This window comes from Gymnogyps californianus, chromosome 1 (genome assembly GCF_018139145.2).
Source record: "Gymnogyps californianus isolate 813 chromosome 1, ASM1813914v2, whole genome shotgun sequence".
Taxonomy (NCBI): domain Eukaryota; kingdom Metazoa; phylum Chordata; class Aves; order Accipitriformes; family Cathartidae; genus Gymnogyps; species Gymnogyps californianus.
In genome coordinates, this window is record NC_059471.1 from 133,980,965 (window position 1) to 134,004,327 (window position 23,363).

Consider the following 23,363-nt stretch of genomic DNA (forward strand, 5'->3'; position numbering starts at 1 on the left):
TTCAGGCAGTGACAGGAGAGCAGGAACAAGAGGATGACAAAACTATTTAAGCTGCAGGGATACTTAAAAATGCATATGGATCCAGAAGGAAATTTGCAAATATCTAGGTGCTTCAACTACCTTCTAGATGAAAGCTGCTGTATCTAGAATTGTCGAATCACTTTCCTCCAATCTTAGCCATAAAGGATCAGACAAGACATGAACAGCTTAAGAAGAGCTAGCTTTGCCTCTGGGCACAGGAACAGATGAGATGACCTTTGAAGGTCCCTCCCAGCACCATTTTCTATGATTCTACAACTAAAGATGATGATGCAGTGTTCATATGCAGGAATGCTCATAATCCCCAGACAAGGTTGAACACAACATTGTGCTAAATACCACACATGCACGTGTGTTTCCCTGTAATACTGTCACGCTTAGAAATACGCCTATGTCTACAGCACTTGCAGTCAACAACTTGAGTCATTCCTGTTGGGTTATCTCATCAAGCACTGGTTGCACTCCTGGCACTCCAGTCCACAGACTCCAATCTAAGCTCCTGAAAAGGGATTTGCAATTACTGTACCAATCACACTCAAGATGAAAGAAGAGTGATTCTAAAGACATTTTACATGAAAAAGTTTCAATCAAAACAGTGTCATTTCCTGCTCAAGAAGCTAGAGACAGAGCAAGACCATGCCTGTATATGTGCATGCAGTGAGCCTCAGAATTTGAAGGAGTACCCACAAGATGGGTCACAAGTTCAAGGTGACAGCAATGAGGAACAGCTGCTGGCCATGCACCCTTCAGCAGCAGGTGTACCCAGGCCCCAGAGGTTTAAGTCAGCTCTGCCAGTGACCAACAGACTTACAAGACCATCTGTCTGGGCACAAACTGCACACAGCCTTCCCAGTTTTGCTGCCCAGATCTTCACCATACACAGACAATACAGGGCTTGTTATGGATTAGCTAATGAGCAACTGTTTAAACCAACAGACAGTCCTAGTTCTCCTGTGCTTATTATCTGGATCCTACATGAATGAGAATACTGCCTCTTCTTTTAGATGTAATGTTGTATTTTTCTGATCAAGCAGCTTTCCTTCACTTTGGGGCACCCCTTAAGGCACTAGAACCTGGAAGGGTTATGTTGTCTTGTACTGGTTTTGCTTAACAGATGTATAGGGATACATTAATAAAGTTTTCTTAAGTTATATTTCATACATGCCCTCCAGCAATAAAGGCATGCCTTTGAAAGAGACTTTAAAAGAGAGTTCATGTGATAGGGTTTGCTTACTTGCACTGTAGAAATAAGAAAGCTCCTTTTTTCCTATGCCAGGTCTCCATGCAATCTGCGTATTGACACTTATCAGCTCCCTCTATGTATGTACACCCCCTTGCTTGAGAAATGCTATCACCCTTCTCTACCCAATGTCTGACTAATCAACAGAAGACAAATTCTGAGAAAGTACTCCTAGTATTTGTCTTGAAGTTTGCTCTTCCTGTTTCAGACCTGAGAAAGGGCCTCTGTGTCCATCAGTCTAATAAACTTATTCATGTCACAAAAACACAGATGGTATAAATCATAATACTAACAATTTTGAAAAAAACTGCAGATATTTACAGTGGAAAGCCATATTTGGTCACCACCTAATGCCCACTGTTCTCTGTTTCCTGTGTAAAATCATAGTACATCTAATCTAGAATCCATCTCTCATTCATACAAAACACACACACACACGTGCCATTCCTTGGGACTAGTTTGACAAATACATTTCTTATAGTTTTGTCTGATAAAATTTTAAAAGTCCCCAACAACAGCATGTCTATTCTAACTCCTTACAGAAGAGACATCCCTCAGCACTGAGCACCATGCTGTCATGAAGCTTCTGCTGATACCCATCCTATATTCCTTCTTTCTCTCCCATTAATCCTAGTCATGCTCACATGTTCCACATAAAATCCCTCTCCCTCCTAAATGTTAACACCCTTCAAATATTTTTAGACTGTTATTATGTGTCCCCCCACCCTCCACCTTTCAGTCATCGCTTAGCCCAGCTATGTATATTTAGCTACTTTAATCTTTCCTCCTAAATCAGTCCCTTCAACTCCCAGAGCTCAATGTTAAGTCTGGTATGCTTGTTGCTCTTCTCAGAACTCACTCCATGTTTTTGAGATCTTTCTGGTAATGTGTTCTCAAAAACCTGTCCAGAAGAGAGCTTTACATGCACTTGTTTTAAAGAAAAAAGAAACGCAAGCTAGTGGACATTATTATTTATTTTCCATGTCTGATTTTGTTCCCAGGATTTGAACTCAATCTGAAATTTTAAATTTAAATACACGTTTTGTATATTTAAGAGCAGATTAGCAACTGGAAATATTTGGATCCAATCATGAAAGAACGCAGTATTTTTAAAAATGTAAAAAAACACTAAGGCTTTTTTACTAAACTTTTCAGAAAACAACTGGAAATGTGTAAAGTTATCCAGAAGCAAAGCAGAAGCAAAACAATGACTTGCAACAAGGGAAAAGGCTGACAAATGAAATTGAAACAGTCTGTCAGGTACAAGGCAGATGGGTGGATACAGCTACAAAGCATAAAGCTGGCTTACTAAACTAGAAATCAATTAAACCGGCTGTGTTATTTACAGTGCAAAAAAATCAGAACAAATGCCTTGCTGACAATATACCACTACAGATCAACTCTATCTTGGAGAATTACTAAACGACTGAAATTTAGAAATTAAAAAGTCAGAGGAAGAGCCAAAAGGGTAATGCAATGTTGATCATGAAGGAAGTTACTTGAACATGATGAAAGCTCTGTGGCTGCAGACATATACAGTGAGAAAAACATAATCCTACACAACACGCTTGGTTTAAAACCTGTCAGATAAAAATGGGACTACAAAGCTGCTAAAAATCAAAAGGGACAGGAAAAAGTATGTGCCCTTTGTTGAAATAACAGAATAAAGCCCCCCAAAAAGTAGTCACAATAATTTTCATAACATGTAATACACAATGAAACTGCTAATATATTTATGTTCAGCACTAAGCATGTTAAGGAAAGATGCCACAGCTGGTACTATTAACTCTTAACTGCAACAGCAAGCAGTTTCCTGGTTGGTTGGCATTTGAAAAGTGGTAAATTCCTCAATATTCAGGAAATGCTTGGAACTCATGGAAAAATATTTCTTTTTATTTTTGCATGGAGAAAACACCAGTTAAACTGACGTATAGTTTAACATGAAGAACCCTAAACTCGGCTTACAAAGGAGACAGAAGGACAAACTTGACAAACTCCAGCAGAAGTTTAACCTGCTGCAAATGTCTCCAGAAATCTGGCTTCATCTAGTCAACAACAAAGAACTAGAACCACACAAAAGCAAAGTTGAAAGCTGATTCAGTGAAACAAAACATTGTTATTTAGCAACTCCAAAAACATCACACCTACCACCAGGAAAAGAGGAGAGGAGGGAAAATTCTGCATTCTGACCGACTGTCCACAAATCTTTCATCTGTCTTCTAGTGTTTAAAATGGGAGATTCAATTCTGTTACCAAAACTGCAGGATAAAGGGCTGTTCTACGGTTCACTAGGCCACAATAATGGAAGGGATAGGAACTGCAGAAGTATCTCTCTGAGGGATATCACAGCCGAAATCCAAATTTTGCAATTACCTGGGCCAGCCAGTTCAGTGTCAACTGAGCACATTCTCAGCATGTTCCAATTGCTTTGACTGAAACATCATCAGGTGAGATGCTAAACTAGATATAGAAGAAAGCATATGAAGACTGACACCTTGAAGGTTTTCATATTTGTAATAGCTGCGATGCTCCTCCCTCCCCTCAAGAAGTGTTCATGAACTGGAACAAGTAGTGTATGTTTTGTGCTTCTTCGCGTTTGTTTGCTTTTCAGTTTTACTTTTAGTGACTTTTTGAGGTTGAGGAAAACATTAACTGATAACATATCCTTTGAGATGAAGGCAATATCCTGCAAATTTACCTAGTCACTTCAGAACAGGGGTGGAGGGACCACCTGTGACATGGTAGTTTTCAGCATCAGACTGACTTTTTATGCCAGTTTAATTCATGTTGCAAGCTCAAGTCTTTGCAGTTCACTGCCTGCTCCAGGTTTTGGCTAGTAATGTGGTTAACTGTCCTTCTATTGCTCAGCCTCTGAGCTTTGGACATCTTTAAGTATTTCCTATCAGCTGTATCAGGGCTTTGACTCACAAACAGATGGCACCAGCCTGGGAGATAAGATGACCGCCCCCAGCTGTCTGCCCCACCCTGCTCAGCACAGAAATGGCTGAGTGTCCTGGTTTCAGCTGGGATAGAGTTAATTTTCTTCATAGTAGCTGGTATAGTGCTGTGTTTCAGATTAAGTATGAGAATAATGTTGATAACACACTGATGTTTTTAGTATAAACACTACTTAGCAACAACTAAGGCAAGGATTTTTCAGCTTCTCATGCCCAGCCAGCAAGAAGGCTGGAGGGGCACAAGAAGTTGGGAGGGGACACAGCCAGGACAGCTGACCCAAACTGGCCAAAGAGCTATTCCATACCATATGATGTCATGCCCAGTATATAAACTGGGGGGAAAGCTGGCCGGGGACTGCTGCTCGGGAACTAACTGGGCATCAGTCGGTGAGCAATTGCATTGTGCATCACTTGTTTCATATAGTCTAATTCTTTTAGTAGTATTATCATTATTTTCTTCTTTTTTTGTCCTGTTAAACTGTCTTTATCTCAACCCACGAGTTTTAATTTTTTTTTTTTTCCCCCTCCCCTGATTCTCTCCCCCATCCCCCTGGGTGGGGGGAGTGAGCGAGCAGCTGCATGGTGCTTAGTTGCCCACTGGGGTTAAACCACAACACTGAGCTGTTTGTAAACCAGCTGCTAAACTACTGCCTCCTACAGAACAGCAATCTAACAAACAGCTGCCAATTCTAGCTCCTCTTACAAAAAGGTGCTCCAAGCCAGATGTTTGTGCAGCAGAAGGGAACACTGGACAGCCAAGGCGGTAGCTCATTTCTTCCAAGCTCTTACTTCCTCACTTGTAAATCAAGGCCCCAGCAGTGTTTTGTCAAAATACATATCACTTTGCTAGTGACTATTTTTTATTTCTCTGTCCTCAGTAGTGTTGGGAGACCTGCTCTATTTAGCATCTCCATGCAAATCACACAAAGGTACTCAGCTTTTTCCCTGTCCTTTCTCTGGACCAGTACTGAAGATGCCAGGAGATACTGACTCTAACACCAAATTCTGTGATTGCATATTTGGTACAAAAGCTACAGATATTATTTCTCCTATGGAAAAACATAGTTGGAAAATGTAAGAGCCAGATTTGTAATACTGTACCCCCATAGTACTCTAGCAGGCAACACTTACAAAATTATCCTGCAGGACCTTAGTGGTACCAGAAGGCACCAGATCAGTAAGTTAATGGTGCCCGGGACTCGCTGCTTCTAATGTCAACACAATGATTAGGAGAAAAGATAGCATCCCATATCAGACAAGACAGCTTTTTGTGCCTTAAGCAGGTGGTAAGCAGAGATTGCTGGAGAGGACAGTGAGGGCTTGTACCCAGAGCAGTGCTGTGGTATGAGTTTATTCAGTCAGGATGCTGCCTCTGGAATGGAACATGTCTAGGAGGGAAAAAGATAATGAAAGAAAAGAAGGCAGCAAAGGCATCAAGACACAGATCGTCAACGTACGGAGAAGAGCTTGGCTGACTTCTGGGTGAAGTAGGAATCACGTCCACTCAGCAAGCAGCAGAGTGTCATCTAAAGAGCTGTAAGCAGCAAGCCGACTCTGAAGAGGCTAGGGAACATGAGCATGAGGCCTGCGTATAGGCTGAAACACACCTTTCTGTGCAATTTTAAATGTATTCAAACAAAACAGTGCAAGTTCTTCATGTTGGCTTGCTGCACTTCAGCTTGTTCAACATGTTTGCTGGTAAAAGCTACTAACTTTAAACTGATAACAGGTAGCCTCACAACAGGTGAGAAGTATATAAATTGCACATAGAAGAGATCCTGGGACCTGGAACATTATGCCCAAAAGAATAGTACCACACGAGCCACTCCTCACTGGGTAACGGTGAAATGGTTCCACTTTTGTCAAGGGAAGGGGGTATATACAGTTCTCTGTAACACCTTGCCCCTTGGTTCAGTGAGCTCTGTGCAAGTCAGTCACGGGACAGCTAAACAACCATCCCCTGGAGGTAGGGCCAGCTCCACATAGAGCTTGTCCTGTTCCGTGAGCTGGCTCATAAGCAGTGAAGATGAAATCAGGGACTATATTTATTCTCCCTGCCTGGTCATATCTTTCTATAGATCCCAGGCTCAGCCCTGCTTCCTTGGCGTGGATCCTGGAGACTAGTAAGCAAAGGAGGGCATAAATCAATGCCTCGGGTTCTGTCAGGAGCACATCGAACCAACCGTCCACGCCGGGAACAGGTGCACTGAAGGCAAGCAGGGACACTGTCCCATTTGGAGTAGTGGGGGAGGGCTTGCAGAAAAGCTGTTCATCTCTTCTCCCAGAGCCTAACCTAAACTTTTCACCCTGCAAGTGGGTTATTTACCTTCTGCAGCTCACCAGTGCAGTTAACTAGAGACTTTCCACTAAACACCCGTCCATGCTAGGTCAGGCCCCAGCTAAGCCTCATTGGTTTCTGTAGTCCATTCTAACTCACTTTTACTTTTGCTCTCACTCTTATTTCTTTTCTGGTCCATTTCACTCTCTGCTCTGACACATTCAGTCCAAAGCTGAAGTATTTCAGGGACTGTGCAGAATGATTAGTAAATGAAGACAGTCTTAAAACACAACTGTAATTTTTCACCAGTAATAGTAAAAGTCACCTGTCATGAAAACTAGTGCACGCTTACAGTGGCAAGGAGCATGTCACTAATCTATGCTTAATAACCATGGGGTGGATTTTCAAGTAATATTTTAGTTTGAATAACATTTTAAGCAAGCATTGCTTCTGAAAGAAGCAGTCCTACCCTCACCTCAACCATGGCTGCTCATTCCCACTCTCATCATCCTTTCTTTAAGTACCAGCACAAGCAGCTGTGCAGCTGGGCAGTGAAACAAATCAGGGGGCATATCTAAACTGAAGTTCACTTTTTTCCCCTTTCTGGCTGTGTTAGTTTTAAGCTGGATCAGTTCCCTGGTTGGTTCCATAGCACAACCACAAAAATGTTTGTGCCAACATAGAGCAGGAACTGTTGTCTACATAAGAATATTGACACTTGCTGAGTCTCAGGGTGATCAGCCTTACTCAACTTATATTGCTCTGTACAGATACAGTGATGCATGTACCCAGTAAAACCATCCATTGTAGATAAGGCTGTGTAAACAAGACCCCACCCATGCCCCCATAATCAGAGCAATCTGTTCCCTAGCTCAGGGAACAATGGCTCGATGGGTGGACAGAAACCTGCAGAACGACCTGTGAAGTGCTCCATATGAAGCTTCAGGGCATGGTGCTCCCACGATGGGGCCTGCAAAAACACACAGATTCCAATGTAAAGGAAAAAAAGCAAGCACTACTGGGTAGGAAGAGGGCTGCCTTCCATAAGATCCTTGCTAGTGCTTTGAGAATGTTTTAACACCTTGGGACTTTTAAGCAAATATTGTGCACTCTCAGCCTTTGCTTTGCTTTTTAGTCACAGAAGTACCAGGTGGCTTCTTCCAATACTGAGCTAGAGAATCCAGCCTAGACCAGCCTTTTTGTGGACAAAATCAAGAGAGAAATTTTAACTGTGGAATAGGTCAAAAATCCAATTCAAAATCATGCCTACCACCTAAAAAGTTGACTTCTGCTGCAGCTGCAAGCCAGCACTTCTCTGCATTCAGGGCTGGGTATCTAGCTAGCTAGCTGAGAAGAACCCACAGGTGAAAGACACTCATGCCAGGGCTATAAGAAGGCAAACTACAATGAAATGGAGCAGCCATAGAGCTCTGTTTTCTGCCTGTCTTAAGATCTGAAAAGTGTAGCTAGTTAACAAACTGCAGGTGTTTACACACCACCAGCAGAGCCATTCAGGGGTTCAGGGGCTGAACTTCTGCCCTTTAGCACCAGAGACGCAGACCATTACCTGCTATGATAACAAGAACGTTAGAGACAGCAGAGAGAGAGATCCCGTAAAAGATAGACTTAGTCACACCATGAAGCCATTATATGGTATCTATCCAAAGATCGTTCAGTAGCATGCCCAACTCTGGGATCTACCTTATTGATACTCCCCTGAAAAAGACATCTATAATTCTTTCTGATCTGTGACTGTTAAAGTCTTCACTGATTTTCCTAAATACAACTTGAAGCAACCAACTGCATCGACTTGGGAACGCCTGAGAGAAGAGTTCATTCAGAACATCATTTGGTACAAGGCAAGTGGCCTGCACAAGGCAGGCTGCCCGGAGTGTTGTGATGTGCCCTTTCTTTCTCCTTACCATACATCTTGCCTTCGTCTGACAAGATAATCTTCCGCCGTCCACATGGTGGGTAGATGGCTAGCGCTTCCTGGAAGCTCTGCTCAATGTCCGGACTCCACACACCCTCAGCGTCATTGTCAATAGGTTTGTCCACGGCCTCACTGCCCCCTGAGTCGTTGCTCCCCTCAGGGGAGGTGGGAGAACTCCACTCGTTGGAGGTAATGGTGCCAGCTAGAAACTCCAAGGTGCCACGTGGAGAAGCAGACTCAGAACCTGTGATGACAAACACATCCCATCTGTCAGTTAGAAATCCTTCTCTCTAGGAAAATGAGGAGATACTAAAGAAAAAAAAAAAGTTAAAAAACTTCAGTGAGGAGGGTTTTTACTTCAAGTTTACCTTAAACGGTAACTCAACCATGTGCTTGATTTCTATTTATGTTGAGATGAAAACCTTTTCTACAAATCCTTCTGATAAAACAGCTTGCTCCCATATCTCTTTGGCTCATTAACTCTCTATCACTTCCCAATTCTCCTCAGACGCTATGTCTTCTTGCCTGTGTCTTTGTTTCCTAATTTCTTTCTCCCTCTGCTGTTATTATCTGTGTAACTGGTATTTAACTTTCTGAAGCACACATACAGGGATTCAGTCTGTATGAAAGACTATACAAAATAAAGCAGTGATGAATTATGTAGTCATCACTGAGCACTGGGGTTGAAATTTTCTTAGATACTGTTTCACTGGATCAGAGTTAGTAGTTGGTGTCATTTTTAACACTGACATTTCTTCTTCTCAAGGATCAGCTGCACTTCTAAAAAGCAATTCCTGGAGCCAGATAGTTTAATGCAATGTCTCCCAAATCTCAGCACTACATCCTGGCAGGAGCAGAAGGCACCATGAGTAAAAGGATAAAGGCACTAGGTTGCAGGTCAAGAATCCTAGACACTTAGCCTGTTTCTCCTGCTCATCTTCAGAACGACCTTGGGCAAATTCCTTCAGTTCTCTGTGCTTCTCTGCCCCCTCATCCTTTACCAGTCTCAGGCTATTACATTTGCCACTGGGCAGGAGAAGAAATTGGTTTCTCATTGAACCTAAGCAGGGAGCTGCTAGCTCCTGAAAACTACAATAAATTATAGTCTACTTACAAACGCCTACAGCAGAGGCTGCAGTCATTGAGTGGAGCTGCTAAAACACTCATTCAGAAAGCAACTTCAGACCATACAGACACTTCCAGTCAACCATACAGAAGACAAATGGCTTCTAAAGACACAGATCATTCCCCTGCCTTAATCCCAAAGCTGTTTGTGTACCTTTTGTCTGAGCTACAAAGAATGTTCACAGGCCACCATTTGAGAATCCAGTTAAATGAGAGAGTTCAAAACTTCCCTGCATATCACCACATTGAGCTGGGTAGCAAGGAAATCAGAATAAGGCTTTTTTTGCAAGAGCAACAGAATCATCAAACCTGTACTGAACAAGACAGTAAGGAGAGAGCTCTGACATGCCAAGTCAGACTAGCTCAGAAGTATCATAGTGATAATGTAAAGGAGGACAGAGGAGAAATTTGGGCATGGTCTATGTCAAAAACTAGCTCGAACAAAATTTGTGTAGTTATACCATTCCCTAGTTGGTAAACAGGAAAAGCAGGTCCATTCATTCAATTTCAGGAGTTCAAAAATTCAGGGCTCATGGCTCCAGAAACTTTTCTGACATCAATTTAAAAAAACATTACATCATACACTCCTTTTTAAGTTTCTCTGGTTTCTTACCTCTTTGGATTTCATGTTTACAAAATCTTCTCCAAGACCATAATGACTAGATTTACTTTTTTTTTAATAAGAGCTGAAATTCTGAAGAATTTTATCATTTCAAAAGCTGAAGTTGTAAATAGTCGACAACACTGGCTCTCAGAAGGTTTTGCTGCTCCTTAATGACTTTAGACAGCAGCAGATATCTATTTTACAGCTCCATAACCCACTAAAAGCTCAGGAAACAAATAAGATAATACTGGGCATTTGAATAATTTCTAGACACAGTATACTTCTTACACCACGGTGCAGCATTTTAACAAGTGGTTCACACAGACATTTAGAAAACCCAGCATATGAATTATTTCCTGTGAGAATGTTTGGAACACATGAACCACTGGAATGGCCTACCACTGTCCATCCATCCATTTCAGCCCCTACATTAGATTATTTCAATTCTCTTGACCCATGCTATACATTTTCAGAGCTCTAATGAACATGGGAAGAAAGAATAAAATGGGAAGTGAGGGGGGGCAGAAAGGGGACTCACGCTTGGCCTTTACCACTGGGACAGACATCCCAAGCACACTGTGAATGGCACCAAAGCAGGCAATGTGACTTTCAGAGACCCCGAAATGAATGGTAACAATTGCTTCCCTCACCAAGCATCTTCATCCCCTTTCACTGGCAGATGCTCAATAAAAAGTTACATGGGTATTCAAGAGATTGTCTTACTGGAGCATCAGCGTAGAGGAGTAAGCTTTCCACAGGGGAACTCTGACAGACAAACAGAAGCTATCTGTTCCAGCTATTCTTCCTTTGGTATTTCCCTAAGCATCCCTAGTCCCTGGAGGCTGTCAAGACCCTCCGTATTTAATGCACATTAAAATCTCCACAAACACAAGGCATAGACTAGTTTTAACTTAGGCTGACAGACTGAGAAATGGAGGGGTTCAGAAAGAAGCCTAAGGTGTGACAGCAAGTGTATTTGTAGTACCACCTGCATCTGGAACTGCAAGTCTCCTAACAGCCAGCAGGCTCCACACCAAGTGAAAACATACTCTAACTGCTCAACTGTATGACTCCCAAAGCCATGGTCACTGGAAGCTACAACCTCTGCTATCAAGTCAAATCCCCTAGCAATGCATACAAGTAGACAAAGTCATCTCCTAGGGAATGTATGGCCATCATAACCATAAAAATCACCTACTTTGAATCCAGTTATTTCCATCTCCTTAATGATCATGCAGGCACAGATGAATACCTAGCAGATCATTTCAGCATGGCACACTCTTATGTTGGAAAGTAACCAAATATATCTGAAGCATAACTTCCCCACCCCCCCACTCCCCGCATCCAAACCCTGGGAGTTGTTGCCTGATCATTTCATGTTTTACAAGGCTTCACATCTACACCAAGCACCTTTGGTGACAAAGGAAATGCTGGGTCCTTTCTGATCCAAGCTCCAGAGTAAGTAGAGGAGAAAACATTCTGTATTCAGTTCAGTGTCAACTCCCAAGACTCTCTTCTCCAAACACGAAAGAAAAGTTGCACCAACTTGAGCAGATGTCACTTGAATATTCAGGGAAGTCCACAAAGCAAGAGACGGAATATGTGAGCCTTATCTCATATTGGTCTAAATCAAGGGAGATGTGGAACATAAGAGCAATGAGAGAAGAAATGATATAAATCTTGACGTGACTAGATACTTTTTTTTTTTAAATGCGTCTTACTTTTTGTGCCTTGACCTGCAATGTTAGTCCTATCCTAAGCTATAGCTAGGTCAGCAGGCAATGAAATGTGCTATTGTGGCCAATCCCAACTTTTCTACACCTTGGGGCCTGACTCTGCTTTCCCTTCTTGGCACTAAAGCTATTCCTGATGGATGATGAGAAAAGTGGAATTGTACAGACTATAAAATCGAGGATGTTTAGCCATCTCCAGCTGAAATCTCAGTAGTCACCCAGACACTAACACAAATTGGCCTTCTTTTTGATAACTTCCAAAGAAATTCCATAGACTGAAATGACCATGAAAATCATTATAACTCTGTGTCTCTCGTTCAGCAAGATGCCAAGGGCTTAAAGGACCTGCAAAGTTTTCTTATATAATGTTACTTAAATAGTAAGCTCCATGTGCAATCCCAGGCGACACTCTGTGCTCAGAGGCAATAAAAAGTAACACAGGGAGTCCTGGTCGGGCACTATCTGGTCTGTGGGTCTCTTTGGCTGAACACTTCAGGCCTTCCGTTTCCTGCATTGTTGATCTGAACTCTGAACTCACTGGTGGCAAAAGTGGCCATTTATTAAACTAAGCAAAGCAAACTGTAGAGAAGCTGGGGGCTAAACTCTGCGGTAAATGGCTTTATAGTATGGGAAGTTGAAAAACTGTCAGTGGAATCACTTCCCATTGAAAAGCAATCTGGTCAAAAACAGAGCATTTTTCACAAACGTGCTAATGTTGAATGTATTATTTATAAGAAAGGTTTGAATAATATTCATTAGTAACTACTTCAACAAAATACAAATGTTTCAGTTAGCACCTAGCTTTCAGTTTGCTTCTGTTTTCCCATTCAATCAATAGTAACTATACACATACAGCTTGGTAACTTTAATAGTGATTGGTATTACTGAGTGTTCTAATATCACTAAATATTTTAGTACTTGTACTTCCCCCCCCCCCTTTTTTTTTTAAAGTTCTGCCTGTGGAAGAGCTTGTAATCACAAAGCTTTCTTCTGACGTGGAAGGAATTTGATTCTGAAATCACTAGAGAGACATCCCAGTTCCCAGGCATGGTCAGACTATTCCTTCCCCATCTGAATCCCCTTGCCAGGCACAGTTCTTAGGATCAGGAGTCAGAGGATGTTGTCCCATTCTCATAACAGGAAGTTTTGCCAGAGGTCCCAGGCTTGGTTTTTGCTCTCTTCAGATTCCCTCAGTTTGAACTTACGCTCTGCTTCTTGGCTCTCGTATTTCTGGTATTGTACCTTATAGTTGTTCTTATTCTGATCCCACTCTTACTTTACCGAGAGATGATTAACTGCCTCTCTTTGTGGGGTCCAGTCATGGATTCTGTCTCAGGATCAAAGACACAAGTCCCTCAGAGCACCTCCACCTCCTCACCTCAGTATCTCTACTTCCTTCTTGTATTTCCCTCTGTCCAAATACTGTTTCTTATGCACTCTTGGTCCCTGTTCTTCTTTCTGCCATGGCCCATCTCTTAATGAGTCACTCACAAAGGCAGGCTTTTTTGGTCAGAGGAAAGCAAAACCATGGAGAAAGCATAAAAATCTTTCAGCTCCAGCAACTTTCGTTTAATTGTTCTGATGCTGGTAATTTCAACACCATGTGTGAAAGGAAAGAGAGTTAGTATCTCATTGAGATTCAGAGATCCTGCAGGGCTAGACAGCTGCCAAGAGCCCTTCAGCGAGGTCTTATTGACAGGGAGCACATCTTTAACAGACTCCATATTCTGACACATCTGCTTTCTAATATCAATCCCTCAGTCATTACTGTTGGTAACAGCTCCCTCTTAAGTGTTTGTGGCAGCTGCTCAACACAAAATCATACCTTCCTGAGGATCTGAAAAATTGCAGCCAGCTGTCTCCAGTTGTTCAGTTTTCTTAGAGCTGCTCTGTCCAAAAGACTCCCCCCCCTCCATGGCCACCCCCTTTCCCTGCTGGAATTGGTATTGAGCACGACACACTAACCAGAGACGTCCCTATTCACTCACCCCTCCCAGGCAGGAACGCTTGCCAGCACAGCCATGTGGAGTCTGACTGCGTGGTTCCACTCCTGCTTCTGAGCTGGCTGCACTCTGAGCAAGTCACTTCATTTTACCAAAGACATCCCTTCACCCGTGGTCTCATTTAATGGAACCGCAAGCTGTGGGGGCAGGGACTGCTTCCCATTACAGGTATTCCTTGATGTCATTGTTATGCAAATAAAACCAAACAATTCCGGTATTCACTACCTAGATAACATGAGCCTAATACTGCTACTATAGAGGATCTGAACCACAACGTTTTCATATCTGATCAGCAGTCAGACAGAGAATTTCAAAAAAGAATAAGTTCGGCCACAAGAGAAGATGTCCTGCTGCTCAAACTATAATAGTTTATAACAATAAGGAAACCTGGAAACAGCAACAACCAGTCAGTTACTTCCATCCAGAACACACCAACAAATGAGCTTACACAGTGCAGTCATACAAGGAGATTTGGGTTTAGGAAAGGAACAGTTTGGAATACTACAAAATTTATTGCACAAGATACGATGGAAGATAGCATTCAAACTTACCAGAGGAAGAAGGCTGGGAAATTCTACGGGACACTACAATAATAGCTCAGTTCCTCTGAAAGAGAAGAATGAGTGCAATCAGTAGATGAGTAGCTCCAAGGGGGTGCAACTCAAAGACTACAGGAAAAAAATGTACTGGAAAGGGAAAAGGTGGGAAAGCAGCTGTTCAGCAATAACTAAGGTCTGTTAAAGCTTGCAAGCAAAAGAGTACAGAAATCATGAACGTGTTTACAGGATCTCTACAGAGCAAAATAAAGATGCAACTGTAGCAAGACCAACTAGCACTGAACTATATCTAGGAAGGTAACAGCACTTTTACAGCACCAGCCAGCAACCAGTTGCTCAGGCTCCTCAGGAGCTGCACTCCAGTTGTTAAATCAACCTGGAGCCAGGGCCACTCTGAGTTTCAGCAGAAGATCCAGCGACAGTGGAGATGGGTGCGTGCAGGTCACTGAGCCTTTTGAAGGGGCTCCACTCAAGCACTCCATAACAACTTAGCCAAGTGGTGAGCCTGGCTACAATCTCACCTTTTGCCCTGGGCCTCCTGCAATCCCTGAGCAGCGCTGGCTATTCCTCGTGAATATCCCTATCCACCCAGGACACCAGCGTAATGCTGCCTAATCCTGTGAATAAAACCAGTTAAGGTAAGTGTTACTTGCTGTAGGTGAAGCAAAAGCTCTTAACAGGCAGCAGCACCAGGCAAGGAAGAAAGGAGAACTGAGATTTCCCTCTGCATATTGGGCAAGGTAATATAATCATTACATCTATAGGCTGCATTGTGAGATTTTTGTCTCCGTCTCACCACTGAATAAGACTGGTTTACAAAGGAACAAGCACTAGTAGCCTCAGCTCATATCCAACACAAGCTTGGGCTCCAGCTGAATGCTTATCACACTGCCTAGCACAAAATCAAGCTTGGTTTGCTTGCTACACTGAAGCTGCCTGCAGCAGCTGCTGTTCAGAAGGCACCTAACTTCCTGAGCAAAGCAAAACAACGCTCTTAAATTATTGCAGTAGCTGAGCTCTGGCTGAAACAGAGAGAGGATGTAGTGTCCAGCACAGTGATATAAATCAAAACAAGGAGAGAGGAGAACTTCTATCAGTGCAGCCCTGGATAATGCAGTCAAACAGGATGTGATGAGATAAGGCTGTGTGTGGCCTTGCACACCACCCAATCAGTTACATTTGTGATAAAGCAAACAGAACACAGAGCCTTGCTGCCCTAAGGAGGGAAGAAAAAAAAAAATACACAACCCAATAACAACAAAACCCAAAGGCTGGTTCTGCTCCCACTAGTCTAGGGGTGGCCAACTTGGGGATCGATCCTGAGCCACAGGCAACTCATGCAGAGCTCCCACGTACAGGCTACATCACAAGGCCACCATCCTTGGACTGACAAAATAACTACTGCATGATTTACATCTCAGCTGGAAGAGAAAAATGAGCCAGCAAGGGCAGCAGAGATTGACACTGCCAGGTTGCCCTGGGATTGAGCCACACACTGGGCTGGCCCCAGCCCTCAAACGAACAGTGCAATTCCTGGGGAGTCACCGTTATCTCCCATGAGGGAACTGTTCCCAGAGCTCCCATTCTCCCAGACTTTCCAAGACATGTGGCATGTGTTTCACAGCTTCCCAAATGGATGAAGGTTGTGGCAGGGTGCAAATGGTTAGCCACCCTCGTCCTAGCAGCGGCGGTCACCAGGAGTCTTTCTCCCGACAAGCACAGAGCTGGTTAGAAAGCAATGAACTAGGAGGAAGTCCAGTAATCACGTCCCTTTTCTATCGCAGAATCACCAGTAATGTTAGCTAACACATTTAAATCACAACTGTATCTTCAAGTATAGACAAGTGTAGACATTGACTGATTAAAATGACTTGGGTCTCACCAAAACCGAGCTAGAGACAGAAATGCATCATGCTTAGCATTTTCCCAAAGAGTATTATTCACTTAATTATTAAAAGATGGGGAGCCTTTAATAGCAACCTAAAAAAGCCTCGCTCCTACACCCGCTGAAAGTCAGTTGTCCTGAAAATCTCACCATTAGACTCAAAAGCCCCCATTTTACCTATGGAAAAAACTATAGCACAAAGTCATAAGTGAACCACCCAGTGACAAAATCAGACTGGGGGCAAAATCCAGACAAGAATTTCAAGACAAGAAAAGGTGAACTTTATAAGTGATTTGTGGTTGCAAGCGGTGTAAATTCAGAGGGCCTCGTGTTTAACATTGTCTGGAAAACAGGTGCCTTTTGAGTCTTTCCTGACAAGTAACACGAAATTGAGAGACTCATAACGCCCATTTTATGGTACCCAAATCAAATGCTTATTTCCTAATCCTGCTTCCTGTTCATGACAGCTCTCAACCTCTTGTCTAGGACTCAAGGATAGATGTCCCAAAAAACCTCACAATTGTGACATACTTAGCTTCCCATAACACTAATGGCAGAATTTCACATGAACTCAGACAAGACACAGATGTTTGCAAATCTCATCCAAAGCAGTGAAAACGTTTAGCTCCAAAACTATAGCCAGTCTCCAAGAAAAGAAATAGCTGAACCTGGGCTAAGAGACTTACAACAGAATAGACAGAAGCACTGACCACACAACCCACGAACACGGTCAGATTTCCGCATCTGCAGTGCTTGCTGGTGGTCTGTGTTGCGGGTACAACCTGTCCAGCCAGGGCTAAGCCCTTTCCTAAAGCCTCAAGACAAAAGCAAACAACAAACAGGCAGAACAGGTACATAAAATGGGACCTCAATTCAGTCAAGCAATTAAGCATGTGCCTTGATTTTAGTAGTAGTTAAACGCGAGCTTAAAGGTGTTTGATACTTTTGATAAACTAATGCCTAAGTAAAGTAAAGAACAATCATGAAACATCTGCATCATATGAATGAACCCTACTCATGGCTACCAACCAAGCTGCACTCTCTTGGGGTATTCAGAAACCACCCCAGCTCAGTTTTGGAGTACACACTCCACCTGGAACATGCAACAGGGGAACATTCACTGCTTACAGCTAAGATGATCACTTCTTGAGGGCTGACACTGAGGAAAGTCCACCAGATTTGTTTTTCTGTAAAAGAGTCTGAAATTTCCTAGCAGACAGACACCAGCCATTTTAGCTGGATTCCAGTTGTCCTACCAGTTTGATACAAGAGACAGTAAAGCCATCCTCAACTTGGACTAGTGTAATTTTGAGCTCAGAAGTCTTCCCTCTCAATTGTGGCATAAATGCACTATCATTTCCAAACTGCTGAACATATAGGGATTTCACAGAAAGCACATGAAAATCATTAGAATCTGTCAGTACAACCCAACCCTCAAATGGGAATCACTAAGCAAAAAAAGAGAAAAAAGAAATGCCAAAAACTAAAAAACACAAGTTAAACTTGCCCCCAGATATTACAGGAAAGCACGAACCTTCTGTTTTATCTCTTTGCCCTTCCAGACCCTTCTCGCCAGGAAGGTCAACAGGTTATATACCTTCTGCTGGATTAATCTACAGGAGAACAAGGGCAGCTAGCCAAGCAAAACTAGATTCTTAAAGGGACATAGCCAACCACAGACTTGACTCCAGTTTTTAAAACATGTTCTTACAAATAAAACCTGTGACCAAAAACAGTGGAAAAAGATGCTGCTTTTCTATTTTTCGGTTAGCTTACTGGGTGGATAGAAACAGCAATTTATATTGTTTCCCCTGCACAGTTATTTTCTTCTGTTCACGTAGATCCTTCACAAACAAACGGGGGCAGGGAAATAAATAGGGGTTTATTTATTTATTTTTATAAAGATAAATCAAAAAGCAGTGAGTGTACCTGGCGAAAGTCTTATGCAAACCTCTCTTTTACACGTCTCTCTTTTTTTCCCTAAGCTGACAAGATTTTCAAACCAGGAGAACCTCTCTAAATCCTGCTAGTCTGGTATCAGTGAGCTTTATTTCAAGGACCCGCTATGGAGAAGTATGATCAGGTAAAATGAACTTAAGACACATCAGCAAATCCCCCCCTTTCCATTTCAGTATACACATGCTCAGTGCTCTCTTGACTTTCCCTCCTTAAGTTAAAGCACTCCTGGTTACGAGAGATTAGACTTTGCCTGGACATCTGTCATTAATGGTTACCATACCGTTTGAAGGGAGGCACTTTGAGGACTATGCTAATTTATTTTCTCTTTGGCAATAGCGAAGCAGATGCTTCAAAGGCTTGTATCCAGGCTCTGAAAGCCACTGACACTTATGTCTCAGAAGTACAGCGAAGTAAAACACCTACCCTTTGGCAATCATATTGTAACAAAGGTAAGAACAAGGTAATTATAAGCCTACAACGGAACAGAAAAACAGAGCCAGTGACTCAGCCAGTGGCACCGGGAACTGGAAAACCTGCCCCTCCCTAGCAGGAAAACGTCTAATTCATATGGTGTTAAAAACAAAGGGGAGTGACTGCATCATCTCCAGAAAAAGGAGGACCCAAGGGGCCGGAACAACAACAACAAAAACCCACCCAAAAAAAACCAAACAAAAAACCCCCAAGCACCCAAAACACCACCTCCAAACCCCAAAGAACTCTTTCTTATCATCTAGTCTCAGACCTTGTAATGAGCTCCATGCATGCAAATTCCTGACTTTTTACAAGGCTCTACAAAGGAACATGTTGGGCATTTATTTAGCATGGTGGTGGGCATAACAGAAGCTGGAGAGAGAGAGGAGCATACACTACCGTAAATCTTAATGAACTTGATTGCTCTTCAAAGGAGGATAGAATTGCCATGAAGTTAGGGAATGAAAAGAATACAGCTCATGATATAATACGTTTAGATTTAGAATAGCATTTGCTACTCTCCAAGGAAATCATAGTTGAAAAATTACTTCAAATCGGCTTTGGAGAATACTGCTCATATTATGAGAAAATCAACTAACAGCTTCAAAACTAAGTGTAATGATATATACCAACGGAACCAACAGGTATAGGGGGCATCTACTAGGTTGCTGCAGGGACCTTTGCCACTCCAGTTTTCTTTGACATCTTAATTGGAGATCTAAGACTGAATAAAGGGAGTGTTAATGAAACTTGCAGGTGATACAGAGTGAAGTTTACCAACACCAGTGGACAGAAACAACTCAAAGGCATTCAGACAGCTCAAAAACAAACAAGAGACGCAAGGGGGACAAATAAGACTATGTGGAAAAAGTAATGCAAAGAAACCAAAGAAACAACAATGAAAAAAATAGAGATAAATCAAGGAACAAGCCCTGCCAGAAGCAGGAGCTAAAGATATGCAAGAGTGAGAATACTGAACAAATGAGAGAGTTGTCTGCAAAGCAAATGCTTCTACAAAATGACCAATGTAACTTTTGGTTGCCTGTGCTCAGATATCACTTCAGGCAACAGAGAGATGAATCACCTCCAACACGTGAAATATCAGATCTCATTCTGCAAAAGAAACACAGGTAAATTGAAGACAGTGAAGAGTATAAAAACCAGTCATTAGGCCTTGAATAATAGGCGTTGAAAAATATTAAAAGTTTAGTCTCATTAGTAGCTTGTAAGAACTGAGAAGGTGCAAATGCAGAGAGAGAGAGAGAGAGAGAGAGAGAGAGAGAGAGAGAGAGAGAGAGAGAGAGAGAATAAGCAATCATGTCACAGAAATACACACCAAGGCAAAAACTGTTGCAGTAGAGTAAGAAAACTTTTCAGACGTAAAAGTACATTGGGCGATGGAAAAGTTGCCCAAGAAAATTACTGGAAGATCCACTGCATAGCATTTATGGAAAAAAAAACTCAGCAAATGAACAAAGGACAAATCTGAGCTACAGGGAAAGTATAACAGATCTTTAAGAAAAGGTAACACTGAATTTTTGCTTTCTTAAGATACACTTGTGGCAAGATAAGACAGAAAATCATTTCACTATCACAGGAGCAACTGTAGACATGGTCCAAAGAACTACTTAGGGTGGGAAAAGATGGCAATGTTGCTAAGAAAATACCCCCATTCTTCCCCCACTGCTCACTCCCTAGTCATTGCACCCCCTTCTCCAGACATACCAGCATTTATGTGACCATATGATTAACTGGACTGGAGAACAGATGTGGCTGAAAACTAACTTGCTGAAAGAGTGTTACTTTTCATCTGGATCAGCCCAGGTCAGTAAACAGCAGTGCCAATACCCATGCCAGCGATAAAGGAAAGAGGTGTGACAAGTATGGAAATGGACAGTTTGAAGCTGTGTGGACAGGTTCTGTCTACAGCAGTGACAGCCTAAAGTCTTTGTGGACCAACCCCTTGAGTTATGTTGTGACAGAACCAAGAGCTGAAAGATACAATCAGAAAAAGACACGTAATACTCAGGAAGGAAAGCTGTGAATGAGTATAATTTCACTCCAAACAGAGATGCAAGCAGCATCTAGTGGAAACTGTACTTTTCAGCAACCTTCTCAAAACTCTAGTTACTATATTCAAGTTCTGTGAAACAAATGCCCGAGTAAGAAAACCAACAGCAACTGTGATTTTATTTTAAACCACAAGCAAGATTCTGTGTCATGGAGGCCTTTTTCTCTTCAGAGCTTGGCAGTACTATTTTCATACCATTTTCCCACAGATGTTCTGTAACACACTAACATTAAAATACTTATCACAGTAATAACCTAAAATACTTTCAAAGCCATCGGTAAAATTAATTAAAAAATCCAAAAGATGTAGCAGGAACCAAGACAGCGGAGAAATTCCTAACACCCGTTCTTGTGCACACTAATTGCTCCCAAGATCACCTCCAAGAGGATACAAACAATCAGCTGATAGTCCCGTTTAGAGATGATAGACTTTGTTGCACGCTCGAGTTTGAGGGAGCCATCCAGACCGGGATTTAGGAAAACCCCATAAGGTGACTGCACCCACTGGCTGGCTGCCTTTCGCTCTGCCAACCCAAGTTCCAAAGAAAACCACAGAGTCCCTCAGCATCCAACAGCCCTAATAAAGAAGCCCCTCTGTATTCATTACAGCACGATCCAGGCTCTTCTCCGTTGTGAGAAAAAGCTATCAAGACCAAAAGCCTTTAACTGCACAGGGGACAGTACAGCAGCTTCAACCCGGCCCTAGCACTTGTTACATACCCAGCCTGCTTTCCCCCTTGTTCTGTTCCTCTCGCTCCTCCCCATTACTCTATGCCCTGTCCTACTGCTCACTTCCTTCTGTAGGACAAGAACAATAAAACCTCTTACAGCTACACAGACAGATGGACAGACAGGTGAACGAATGCTCCACTCACTTTGCACACAGACAGTGCAATCAAGTCTAGGGGAAGCCGATCTGTTCTGAGTAATAGAAATGACAAAAAAAAACCCCAAACCCCAAATCTCTTTCCCTCCCACCCAGCCCCCGCATTTGAAAAGTATTTTGCGTTGTTTATTTGTGGAGGATTCGCAGAACTCAACTCTCAAGGTTAGAAAGTAACAAGTGTAACTTCAGGTTAAACAAAAAAACCCTGGTAGATTAGTTATGGTTGGTTTTGGGGTTTGTTTGTTTTTTTTTTTTTTTACTTATATATGACCATTCACCATAAAGTACTTTATAGAAATCCTTAAAGTATGTTGAGTTACACACCTTCCCCCTTCTACAAAAAAAGCGCCAGCTTTAGCATCCCATGCAAGGAATTGTTTAAACCGAATTAACTACACAAGATAAAAGATTACTTGGGGAAGCTTTTTGTTTGGTTTTTGGTGTTTGGTTTTTTTTTTAAATTTAAATCCTTTCCAGAGGCATGCCACCAAAACTCAACTCTAACTTCAGAATAACTGATCTGGAAAAACAGTATTCCCTCATGTTTTGGTAAATGCCCTGTAACAACCCAAATGCCTTCTCAAGGAGGGGTTTGCTTATGATTTTTTTGTTTGTTTTTTCCCCAAAACATCTTCCGTAATTTACATTAAAATTTATTACAGAAAGTACTGATCGTCCTCTCCGCCCTCCCCAAGAACATCTCTACGAACAGTACAGAAACCTGTTTTTTTCCACTAGAAGTGCTAGCAGTTTTCAGCCGATGCGACAAGCGACCGAGTTCCCGAAGCCCAGAGCCAGCAGCCCCTTCCCGACGGGGGAAGCCGCCAGAGCCTCCATTGAGGATGTTCCCATCGCTTCCTTTGTACGCTTGTGCCTCCTCTGTCGCACATGACCGGCTCCAAGCCCTCCCTTTCACCCTCTCTCCTGCAGACACCCGCGCCGCTTCACCCCGCGCGAAAGCGATCGTGAAATAGCGTGTCCTGACCTGAGCGAGGCAAGAGCGGCTGTTGTTCCGTAGGGGGAGCGGGGACCGGCTTCAAATCCTCCTGCTCCAGGACTTTCTGCCAAAAGAGCAGATGAGGGCTGTTACTGCGCGCCTGCCCCTCGCTGCCGCCCGATCCCCACCCCCGAGCCCGCAGGGGTGGGAGCGGGGGCTTGGACAGAGGGAGCGGGCGGGTCAGCTTCTCGCTCAGCATCGCCACCGCCAAGTCGGAGAGAAAGAAAAAGTTGCCGGGGAGCCCCGGCTGCCCTCGGGGCGGCTCCAGGGTCGGCCCTCGGGGCTCCCTCTTCCCCTGGTCCCGCAGCGGCGGGGACGGCGCGAACAATGCCGGGCCGGGCGCTCCTGCCGGCCGGGTGGCCGGGGAGGGGAGCGGAGCGGAGCGGGGCGGGGAGGGGGCAGCCAGGGCCGGCGGGAGCGGAGGCACAAAGCGCACACTCACCTGAGGAGCGCGGCGCGGCCGGCGGGACGGCGAGCCCGGGCGGCGGCGGGGAGAGGGCGGCGGCGCCCGCGGCCGGGCAGGAGTTTGGGAGGAAAAGGGAGGGTTTTTATTTCCCCTGGAGTTTGAAAGGAGGAAGTGAGGAATGCGAGGAATGCGAGTTGGTATGAAATGAACGCGGCCGAGG

At 43.3% G+C, this 23,363-nt stretch overlaps 1 protein-coding gene and 1 long non-coding RNA gene across 2 annotated transcripts in view; both read right to left on the reverse strand.

Annotated features, from left to right (window-relative positions):
- TEAD4 (TEA domain transcription factor 4) overlaps nt 1-3,455 on the reverse strand; it is a 40,118-nt gene extending 36,663 nt beyond the window's left edge. The window contains exon 1 of the mRNA XM_050906974.1: nt 3,428-3,455. The gene's annotated coding sequence lies outside the window, so the exon portion shown is untranslated. The remainder of the gene's footprint in view (nt 1-3,427) is intronic.
- A 5,177-nt stretch (nt 3,456-8,632) lies between these two features.
- LOC127023077 (uncharacterized) lies at nt 8,633-22,791 on the reverse strand. The gene is made up of 3 exons (XR_007767397.1): nt 22,726-22,791; nt 14,464-14,518; nt 8,633-8,691 (listed from the first exon to the last, which is right to left on the reverse strand). It is a non-coding gene; the product is annotated as an uncharacterized LOC127023077 (long non-coding RNA).
- Between the last annotated feature and the right edge of the window lie 572 nt (nt 22,792-23,363).